Here is a 12,294-nt window from a genome sequence, read left to right on the forward strand (position 1 = left end):
TCTGTCACGAGACTGAGTAGTCTGTACCAAACTGAACTCAGGCGCAGGACCCAGACAGAGACAGCAGGTGGTTTAACAATATTTATTTGACTGAAGCTCTGGAGATGTGTCAAAAACAAAGCAATAGAATGTGGAGCGTGACTTGCCGTGACCTGGGAAACGTGGCCAAGGGAATGCAGAACTAGGGCGAGGGAACGAAGCCTGAGATGCAGAGTGGAGCTGGGCAGGAATCTGTCACACTGAAGAGAGAAGACAAGAGTTAAGGAGGTAGTGGAGATAGCCCTGAAGTGTAAAGTATTGAGTGTAGCAGTCTTACTTGCAGTTGGGGACACAGAGGATTCAGGGGTGAATCCAGGGGTGCAAGGGCTACCTGGGATCTGGGGCCCGTAGATGGCAGGAGGGCAAGCAGGTGAGGCACGGAGTGATTCTCAGAATGATTGTTTGGTATCCTGAGTCTGAAAGTAGAGTGTGAGCTGAGGGTTTGAGCCAAGATGAATCCAGGAACTGTAGAACAAGAAAGTTTCATTAGTAAGGTAAACACCAAGAGAACTTGAAGCATGAGGGCTGGTTACTAACATGGGTTGCTGACGAACTGGCGGGGAAAGAACATCAGCGTGTGGCTTAAATAACTCTGGTCTGATTGCTTGCAATTGGCTCCAGGTGCGCAGAAACTGGAGGAGGCCCTGCCCAGGGGCGGATCCCAGGTAGGTTAAGGAGCCTCATGGAAATCTCAGCCACCCACCATGACACATCCCCTGTGTTGAAGTCTCCCTCACCCTATAGGTGTTTCAGCAATGTCTTTGTCTCCCATCTCCTCCTCCTGTTTACATGTTATGTGTGTTTCGCCTTAGCCATCATGTTCTGTTTGTGCTTTGTTATGTCCATGTCTCATCTCCAGTCCTCTTTTCCCTCTGTATGATTTTACAGTGTGTGTGTCCCCGTTTGTCCGTCATGTTCAGTCCACATCTGCCTAGGTTTCCTGTTTTATTTTGACAGTCACGTGTTTTTTGTGTTCAGTATGTTTAGTTGTGCTTTCCTTGTAGCATCACGTTAATTTGTACTAGCTGTGTTCCCCATGTGTTTCCTCTTCCCGTGATCACCTCCTGTCTGTATATATTGTAAGTTTTCCTCCGACCTTTGTCATCGCTTTGGCTTTTTCCCTGTGGCTCTCCTGTGTCCTTCCAGTGTTTCCAAGGTTGAACTGATGATTTTGATACTCGATTGTAATGGAAAATGACCAAAACCCAAGTTGAGTAGAGTCAAGCCTCTTCGAGTCAAACTGAGTAGGTACCAGTGGAAAAGGGCCATTACTGTTTTACCTCTCTCCTGATTTCCTTTGTATATAGTGGTTTAGATTCAGTGATCAGTAAGGCCTGTTGCAGCTGATTTTCAGCCTATTTCTTGTATAATTTAACCTACCACAACCTTTTTTAATGGTTCCCCTTATTTAATATTGGTTTCTTGACAGCCACCCTCACAACAAAATTAATTCTGAGTCTTTGATGAATTAACTGACTGGCCAGAGGCATCTCCCAGATCCTGTGTCATTTCTTTTTACATGACTTTCAGATACTGTTATATGTGCTATGGATAGTTTTTTTTAGGTGTAACACGTCTTCTTCCACTTATCCAATTTTGTTAAATATTATCAAATACAAATTGCACTCCATGCAAAGACATGTTTTGAGCTAATATCCCTTTTTGGTGCAGGAATACTATATTATGCCTGTCAAAATTTGTCATCTTGGGCATATTTCTGACATTCTGCTAAAGAAATGGGAACAATGAATGTTTTTGTAACAGTTTGACAGTAACAAAGTGCCAAAAAACCCCAATTTGAAATCAGTTGTCTGTTATTGTCACAGTGTGTGAATGTGGAGAAAGAGGACCCAAATGCAGGACTCGCAGGCTGACTCGGGAGGTTTTTACCAAGACTGGATGAGCTGAACACGAAAGATGAACTAAGCCACTGGACTGAAAACACACCCACGGAAGTGACGATGATGAGACAAGGAACTGAGAGAAACTGAGGGATTAAATACCCTGGATAATGATGATGTTTAATGGCCTGTATTTGCAGTACATGACAGTACTTGAACCGAGGGAAAATCAGATTGTGTGTTACATCAAAGTAGTAACTTTTTAACATTATTTGTTCTTAAAATCTTATGTATTACACTTCAAAACTAATTTGGAAAAATTCTCAGACAGAACAAAACCAAACTGAAGCCATTCCAAAACAATATGACACAAGACAACATGCAATATAATTGCATAGTGCTCACTGACAGAAATCAATTTGGTAGATGCTAATAACCACAGTCCTGCATTGGTGAGTGCTCTCGTCAGCTCGTATGCTGTTCTATCGGGTACAGAGCAAAGTTGGGACAATTACAGTAATCTGCGAGTCGAGTGATGGTCCTCCATATAGAGTGGAGGTGAGCTGAGTGGTGCTTTGTGTTTATCAGCCGGCAGTGACAAAGAGCCAGAAAAGTAAGCAAGCATCATAGGGAGATTTGTTGAGATGCATATTTAACAAGTACTGAAAAGAAGACAGGCAAATACTGAAATATTTGCTGTTTAAAAAAAATACCTCAGAGTAAAGTGTTTGGGGCTGAGAGCTTTAATCAAATTGCGTTCCATAGATACGAATCAAAGATACGACTCCAACATTTACAGGTATTTTGGTTTACATATATCATTATAACATATTTTTTATTTCCATGTGGGTATTAAAAATGATAATAACAACAACAACAGTTTCATTATAAATTGTGGAATATGTCAAACAAAATGAACACATAGCTTTAGAAGTTAATGTATTGAATGCTGAAGAAATACTATGTGGCCTACAGCTCTTTATCCTTGAATTTGGGTGAATTCAAACCAGTTGGTATTAAACCAGCTACCCTTGACACACAATGTGTTACAGCGTCAGTAATGTAACATAAATGTAAATATAGCACAACCTAGGAAAAAAAATTTAGAAAACAAAAAGCTTTAGTGAAAGAGCATGCATGAAGAGTTCATATGAAGTTAAAATCTTTAGTATATGGATGGACACACATGCCCCAACCTGGATTTTTATGTAAAAAAAAAAAAAAAAAAAAAAAAAAAAAAAACCTGACAGGTGTGAAACAACAGCGAGATGGGATTGTTTCTTTGCCAAGGGTGTGTTTTGTGATCTTTATTTTTGTGACTCAGTATCAAACAACCTTGTTAGCTTGATTTTTGTGTTACGACCCGGCTCAAAAGCCGCAACATAAAAAAAGGAGATGAATACCAGAGTATGGGTGAGAAGAGGTTTTATCTTAAAATGGAATAGCAGGTTGGCTCAAATGGCTGATGCCACCAAGGCAAAGACAAGTGAGCTCCTTGGGAAGCTTGCCTCAGGTATGCTTTTATCCACACCTGACTAGGTGTGGCCAATTAGCACCAGCTGAACACACTAAGCAGATTAGAGGCTGCAGAGGGACTTAACATTTCTTTCAATCAAATTACCCCAGGGATACCAGGGAAAACATGCCAGGCAGCAAGTCCAAGTTAAAATTCAGAGTTGAGTAACCCTAAGATTGCTTCTCTGAGGCTTCAGTTCCAGAACAGCTGATCACATTTAATTTAGTAAGCTCTGAGTTAAGTTCATTCTGAGTTATGTACCACCCCAGTGCATTGTGCTATATTTTTAAAAGATAATTTAGCTCTTCAGAATATTAAGAAGAGATATTCTGCGGCATGGCTGAAACAGACGGGGATGTTGGATCTTTAAAAACGTTTTCAATATTCGTGGTGATTTTTTTAGAGATCTGTTGGTGACATTATCAATCAATGGCCCACCTAATTTTGAGGAAATTTGTCCTCATTTTTTGCTTTTATGGGACCTGTTCAGTGGACTTTGTGGGTTTGAGAAACCACTTCATTATAGCTGCAATGTCCCTCCAGTTATGTGGAATTATGAGGTGTAAACTGTGGACTCCTCTGCAACTCCTCCAGCGGAGATCATCTGTTTGGATGCTTCTGTGGGGAATCAAGGTTGGCCATCCAAGCCAACAGGTGTGCGGAAAAGGGGAGGGGCAGGGCTACCATATCCCTGGAAGGTTACATATTAGGACAGATATCAAGTTTCTGATGGAGTAAAACTGTGCCTATCTCCTTGGTTTAATGGAAATAGAACAAAACTGACTCCAGTCTGGAAGAAAATTGTTCCAATTTGCAATGACTGGCAAATCACTTGGTGGAAGATTGTGTCTCTGTGTCAACAAAAGGCTAGAGTATCGTCAGGCAAACACTGAGTGTAGCTGACATTTAACTGTTGCCTGTATCCCTGCAACTCTTTTATTTAGCAAGGGAATTCCAGCAGTTATTCAACACACTTATGTATATTCAAAGGCCATGGCTGATATGGCAACAGAGGCTCCTGTGCAATGGCTTTAAGGGACTGCACCAAATGAACTCTGGATTCAGGTTCTGTAAAACTGAAAGTTTTAAAAGACTTATTGAGAGACAACAAGTTATTTACTGAGAACTGCTATTTGCATGGGAGCATTGTGGACAGATTTAGCTAAGATGGAGGCAAGTACAAGACATCATGGTGTGAGAGGACGAGAACAGTCTTACTTTTAAACAAGAGTGGTTTGGTGTAGGAAGGTGTTTTCCAAAGGAAGGAGACTGAGAGTGGGTGTGTGAATGGGCATGCAGGTGAGTATCTCAGGTATGTCCTTCTATTACACATTTCAGGTAGAGACAGAGCTGAAGCTAGAGATAGAGCCAGTGCAGAACTCCGTAGAGTAGCAGATGAAGGAACGAAGGAGGAATCCAGATGAGGTAGGAAGTAAGTAACACAGAAGAAACAACAATATTAGAGTTAAGGAAACAGAATGTAGATTTCCAGTAAGGAGAGCCTGATTGCCACTGCTAAAGATCTGCTGCCCATTCATATACTGCAAGATTGACAGCATTAACTCAGAACATTTGTTAGGAGGACTGACCAGAGAGCAATAATTCAATTCAGTTTTATTCATATAGCACCAAATCACAACAACAGTTACTTTAAGGTGCTTGTTAATGTAAGATAAAGGCTCTACAATAATACAGAGAAAAGGCAAAACTCTAACAAGCCTCTTTGAGCAAGCACTTGGTGACAATGGGAGGGAAAACTCCCTTTTCACAGGACAAAACCCCTGGCAGACCCCGGTTCAGGGAGGGGCAGCCATCTGCCGTGACTGGTTGGGGTTGAGGCCAGGAAGACAAGACAAAAGGTACACTGTGGAAGAGGGCCACAGAGTAAATGCATAGTGGTGTATAAACATATAGTGAGTTAATATAAGGTTAGTGAAGATACACACAGTGCACCATGGGAAGTCCCCAGCAGGCTAGGTATATTGTGGCGTAATTAGGAGAGGATTCAGGGTAATCTGATCCAGCCATAACTATACACTTTATGAAAGAGGAAGGTTTTAGTCCTAATCTTATAAGTTAAGAGAGTGTCTGTTAGGTACTAAGCTACTGTTAGGTACTCTGCTGGTAGTGTAAGGGGCCCTCTTCTATGGAAGAGGGGCCTTCCATAGAAGAGGGGCCTGGAAAATGAAGGTTCTGTCTCCCATTCTAAAAACCCCAGGAACCACAATTAAACCAGCAGTCTAAGAGCAAAGTGCTCTATTGGGGTGATTTGATCTTATAAGATCTTTAAGAAAAGATGGGGCCTTGTTATTGAAGACCTTGTTACGTCAGGAGAAGGATTTTAAATGTGATTCTGGATTAACAGGGAGCCAATGAAGCAGTCCTACATATTTCAAATGCACACTGACGGACATGTCCCGGTCAAAAGTGATTCCAAGATTTCAGTGATGAACAGTCTGTTTTTTAAAATTCACAAGTAAAATAGTGTGCAGGTTACTAAGGATAACGTGGTCAAACCAAGATTCTGTTTTGCTTAAAAGCAGTAATGTAAATATTATGTTTAATGCTCTGGATTATTAAATAGAAACATCTGTGGTAGTTTCTGTGTAATAAGCAGGAAACATATCTGCAAAATGCTAAACTAACGCTTTCTATTTAACTCGTACTGGGAGTCTGCACTTTCTATTTTATTCCTGGATGAAGACAATGAGAAAGGAAAATTACATCCAACTGCCAACTTAAGACACTTTTGGCCTCCTTTTTGGCTTTCTTCATACATCCATGCTTGCATAAACCACTTAGTTAGCTTACACTACCAGCAGAGTACCTAATTTTAGCTTAATAGGTAATATTACTTAAAGTAGTAATAAAAAGTAAGGTTGCCTTGATATAAGCTGAGAATTATTATTGTAAACATGGATAAAGATATAGCTGTGGTTAGTAATACTTTCATATAACACTAATATAATGTGACTAATGTTATTTATAGTATTCCCCCCAAAATTAAGTAGTTCAACAGATTAGGTTTGGGGGTTAGAGGTGTGTTTGCAGAGCATTATCATTCCCAACGTGTAACATACCGAGGACTTGTCACAATTGTCCGTATTTTATGCGTTGGAATGAGAACATGTTGGGTATACTCACCCCCAGTGAATAGCATTAGCAGTGGTTTATTTCTAATGACAGACATTAAATATTCCAATGTGTTACCACATGCTATTTTGGGAAGAAAAGGATGAAATAATTATGTTACTGTATACACAAATTATTTGGTGCAGGGTTTGATCCATATTTGTGAAATTGTTGCTCAAACAACTGCCAATTACATCATACTTACTTTAACATTGTTCGTCTTTTCAGTATACAAGCGGTTGGCTTGCTGTTACTTGCTGCAGGCTGAGTGTTTGGATGGTTAGAGCATAACCCTGAACTGGATAAGTGGGAGAATGTTGATGACATCTTATTTTTGTGTAGTGGATATTTTATGTATTCAATGACCTCTCTTTTTCTGCTGAAATATTTTTAGCATATTATTTTTTGTCATCCAGACAAGATATATGCTGTGAAAGAGGGTCATCTACACTCCCATGCAAATCTAATGTATCCATATGTATTTTTATTTTAAACTTTTAAACTCTGACATGTATTGTTATTTTCCAGCTATAGCTTTTGATTAATACATGTTTATTAGGTTTAATAGCATTTAATTTTAAATATTAAGAAACTGTTTGAAACAGGTGGTTTAGCATTTTGTATAAGTGTTTCCAGTTCATTCCATCATTTCCATGGTATTAAAATCCAGCTCACAGAAACTGCCACAGGTGTTTTCTGGTAGTCATCACTATTCTTTAAGTTTGTTTTAAAGGGTTATTAATATGTTATGAAATAGAAACAGTCAGTTCTGCATTTTGCAGCTTTGTTTCTTGCTTATTAAACAGAAGCTACCACAGATGTTTCTATTTAATATTTACATTGTTCCTTTTAAGCAAAGCAGAAAACTACACATTCCTTAGATATAGGACTCAGGAAAGCAGGAGTGAAGTCAAAATCTCAACTCTATTGCTGGAAATCCACAGGAAACAAAATGCAGCAAATATGGTGAAGGGCAGAAGGAAACAGAGTGGAAAGACAGAACAGGGGAACACACCACAAAGAACAAAGGAAAACACAGATATTTAATAGACACTCAGGGAGGAGGAAACTATTGATGGGACAGAGTGTGTGCCGAGAAATCCAGGAAGTCTTTACGAACCGCATAGCGTGTAGAGAAGCTGTTTTCATGGAAACTGCAGAAAGGAGAGGGGTTTCCACCCTGTATAGTAACACTTTGTGCTGATCGCTCTTAATAAAGTATTACAAATAATGCCTGTAAATGATGAAATGTTTTACTACTATAATTTTATTTCTCTCTTTTTTAACGGCTATTTTTTTTATTCCTAGTGTTTGTTGTGTGCCAGCCAACTAGAGTACAACAAAACCTTATGTTGTCACTGTCTGTGGAGACAGACCTGTGGTGGACCCAGGTGCGAACACAGGAGAGGAGACGGGAGTGAACTTAAACAGAAAGCGAGCCTTTATTTGGCCTGATACAGAGGGGAGTAGACAAAACATAACAGGGGGAGAGACCGCAACTAACCAGAAACTTAAACTGGAAAAACACTAACATGACTGAAAGGAATAACTATGATCACTGTGAACAGATGCTGTGCAGATGCAAGGAAACTATGAACCAGATGGCGTGATGAAACAGACATGAACATGACCTGCACGGAACCTCATCGTGCGGGTGCATGAAAAACAACATAAACCAAATAGCAAACAAGAACTGCACACAATCCTGAAAAACACTTAACTTGACCAGAGGGAAGGTAGGAAGGACGACGCGACACAGACTGAATGAAACACAGAGACTAAATACCCACAGGGATGATCAGGGGAAGTGGAAACACATGAGGAAGAACAGCTGACACACATGAACCTAATGACAGGACAGGGGCAGTGAAACTAAATACAATGAACAAAGAACACCAGACTCTTTCAAAATAAAACAGGAAACATAGACATGACACGAACTTGATAACAAGGACCACACAGACATGAAACATGACAGGTAGACAGTACAGGGGGAGATGACAGAAACAACTAAATGGTCTGTATTTGTATAGCGCTTTACTTGGTCCTAAGGACCCCAAAGCGCTATACACTATACACAATCATCCACCCATTCACACACAGGTGATGACAAGCTACAGTGTAGCCACAGCCGCCCTGGGGCGCACTGACAGAGGCGAGGCTGCCGGACACTGGCGCCACCGGGCCCTCTGACCACCACCAGTAGGCAACGGGTGAAGTGTCTTGCCCAAGGACACAACGACCGAGACAGTCAGAGCCGGGGCTCGAACCGGCAACCTTCCGATTACAAGACGAACTGCCAACTCTTGGGCCACGATCGCCCTAAGAAACAAAGGACTAAACTGCAACCTAGAAATTAACTAGACACATAAAATCTCAAACACTGGGTCACATGACCCACTACCGTGACACATCTATGGGTATCCTGCATATATCCTAACTTTTGCGGGCTTGCTGTGGGATACTCTTACACCCCTGCTTCCTCAGCACTATGTGAAAGGCTTCTCTCCGAAGCTGGAGAGGTTGTTACGGACAAGAGAACACAGTGGAAAAAATATGATTTTTTTTTTTTTATAAAAATGAGTAAAGTCACCATTACTCCAATGTTCACAAGCACAATCACTGTCCAATCATTTGAAAACACTGCAGCAGTTTTAACAGAAACATCTCATATCCCATTTGATTTATTTAAACACTGACTGAAATGATACTGACACATTTTTTGACATTGATAGACTTTTATCACCATTACCCACACATTAATCAAAAATAAATGAAAGGAACCAGAAAAAAAATCTGATTTAGATGTTCTTATTTATTTTCTTGGTTGTGTTCTTGGTTTTCTTGTAAGATAGTCCAGAGGAATGACAAATAGGACTACAAATAGAAATGACAGTAATGGTTTTGACCAGCAGGGGGGTTCGTGTGCACATAAAGCCTTGACAGATTAACCTTTGTCTGAAGCAACTAAGTGTAAAGTTTCAAGTCTTCTTGGTCTTGATCTGGCCATCACTGGAGGAAACAGGTGGCAAACACAGCAGGAACAAATCAGAATAATGAGACAGGGGAAGTAAAACTCCAAACAAAGCACACAAAACGATAAAAGAGGAACAAACATGGTGAAACCAACTCAGATATCCAAAATAAAAGGTAAACAAATACAGTGACAACATGATGAAAAAAGCCACTTTAATAATACATTTCCATCAGTGTGATTGATTAAAAAACAGAAAATGATTGATCACTGACCAGTGTGTTATGAGTTTTATACAGATAAGTTTTATTTAAACAGTGATTGCTATAGTAACATACAGTAAATGTTTTCAGTGCAAGGAAGCTAGCTGACGGTCTGACAGCTGGATTACTGTCTATAGAATAACAGAATCGTAGTGAAAAAGTACAATGAAAAAAAAGAAAAACAGATACCTAGCTGGGATTTCAATGCTTGAAAAAACCCTCTGAAAATTAATTGGTAAATGGTAAATGGCCTGCATTTGTATAGCGCTTTTCTAGTCCGTAAGGACCCCAAAGCGCTTCACACTACATTCAGTCATTCACCCATTCACACACACATTCACACACTGGCGATGGCAAGCTACATTGTAGCCACAGCTGCCCTGGGGCGCACTGACAGAGGCGAGGCTGCCGGACACTGGCGCCACCGGGCCCTCTGACCACCACCAGTAGGCAAACACGGGGTTAGTATCTTGCCCAAGGATATTTGCCATGCAGCCAGGATGCAGCCTGGGATCGAACCACCGACCTTCTGATTAGTGGATGACCTGCTCTGCCACCTGAGCTACAGCCACCCCAGCAATTTGCCATGATATGTACTTTAATAGTGATTTTTTGAATGAGGAAATGAATGGGATTGAAATTGCTGCACCTCAGACAACTTACTGATGAAAGAAGAGGAGAGCAGTCAGTCAGAAACTGGGAGTTTGTTTAACAGAACCTGCTAGTCACTAGGTTAATGCATCACGTGTTCTTCAGTGACAAATCTACATCGTAACTTATGACAATTTTCCACTGGAGCATGATTTAGGCATTAACTCTCTTCATCCCATTAGATGCAGCAGCAAAAACCAGAGTGAACCACAATTTTAGCTAATGGAAAAGGTGCTAGCTAACTAGCCATCCAGCAATAACACACTTATCATTGAGCTGCCCTGACATTATGAGATAGCTTGGATATTTGACAGACATTCTGTCCACATTCCAGCAGCGTCTTCACATTTAGTTTGTCCCACTGTTGGTAGTAAAATAGGACTCAGTTCACCTCTGAGCCCTCACTCTGAACAGCACTGTCACTCAGCGACATCAGTAGATCACACTTCAAGTCACAAAACCAGAGTGTTCCTCAGTACTGATTACTGAGTTCATACAAACACTTGTATAATAAATCCCCGAGCTCAGCAGATCTCAAGTAACTTTATTGAAGCAGGAAGAAAAAAACTTATTGAGATTTAAAATCCCATTTACAGGTGATTCATTTAAAAATAAAGGCTTTAAGAACACAGCTGGCAGATGTTAACTGGTAATTTATAACAACAAAAAAACATGTACTTTTAAAGTAAGCTTTTACTACCAACAGTGATTTATTGATTTTTTTCAAGTTGTTATACATTATATTGTATTATAAGTAGAAAAATGTTGTGTGTCTAAGGGTGATTCTTTTTTTGTTCCAGCACAGGACATTACTGCAGAAACCAGCACAGTGCCACCTCCAGGGTGCAACTCCAGCGACAGAGCCGTGGGACTTGAAATACGCTGTTAAAGAATAAGGCAACCTATTTAAGGTATTTCTGAAAATCATGTTATCTACATTTTTAAAGGAGATCTTCTTTTGTTATTTAAAAAACAACACAGAGTTATGAGTTAAATATTTCCTATGTTTGCTGTTGGCAGTACTATCCAATGAAAAAGACAAACCCTCTGTTCCAACAATGTTACTTAGATGTTAAATTTGAGATGGAGGGAGAGGAATCTCTAAGTCACTCATACAGTATATCTTGTTATATTATGACTACAAGTGGACCCAAATAAAGCAATGGGACAGGTTTACATTCATTTTAATTTTAAAACTCAGCAGGCTGAGCAGTTGAAACACCAGGAAGTGGGGTTTTAAAGACAGAGGACAGCCAAGAATGAGACCTCTTGGTCCTCTGCTTTCTGACCTCCACTCTCCTCACCTCTGCCCACAACCCTCCACCACCCTTCAGTTAGAAGTGCAAGTTTTGCAACACATTCCACACGAGCAGGGTGTTGATGGATGTGTTTGAATGAAGTCTGAAGTGAAATGAAAATGCACCGTACAATCTTGTGTCAAAAGGCAAATCCATGATAAGTATTATAAGTATTATATGACTGATTGAATAGAGTTTAATGACCCCTAATGTCCCCTTATTACATAAAAAAAATATTACGACCTCAAGTTTTTACAAAGAAAGCATCTCCAGTTTTATAGCGACAGTGATGCAAATTCAGGAGATGATCAGATTAGCTTTCAGCCAAACAAACTTTAGTGTTATCCATTGTCATTACGTGAACATTTGTTATGGAAAATAATTCAATTTAAAATAACAAAAATATAATATATGTATTTTTGTTATTTTGAATGGAGTTACTTCCAATTTAAAATGTATTGCGATATGGGTATCTTCTCTTTTCTGATGCGGCCATCCAAAACACACAGACTAGTTTGCACACAGTCAGAATGATTATTGTGTCATGAAGCTCAGCTTCAGCTAAAATTCACGGTTTCTG

The 12,294-nt window shown here is 39.9% G+C and overlaps 1 long non-coding RNA gene across 1 annotated transcript; it reads right to left on the reverse strand.

The window, feature by feature from the left end:
- Window positions 1-74: 74 nt before the first annotated feature.
- Window positions 75-627, reverse strand: LOC143422043 (uncharacterized). The gene is made up of 3 exons (XR_013101659.1): window positions 577-627; window positions 317-504; window positions 75-239 (listed from the first exon to the last, which is right to left on the reverse strand). It is a non-coding gene; the product is annotated as an uncharacterized LOC143422043 (long non-coding RNA).
- Between the last annotated feature and the right edge of the window lie 11,667 nt (window positions 628-12,294).

This window comes from Maylandia zebra, linkage group LG14, assembly GCF_041146795.1.
Source record: "Maylandia zebra isolate NMK-2024a linkage group LG14, Mzebra_GT3a, whole genome shotgun sequence".
Classification (NCBI taxonomy): Eukaryota; Metazoa; Chordata; class Actinopteri; order Cichliformes; family Cichlidae; genus Maylandia; species Maylandia zebra.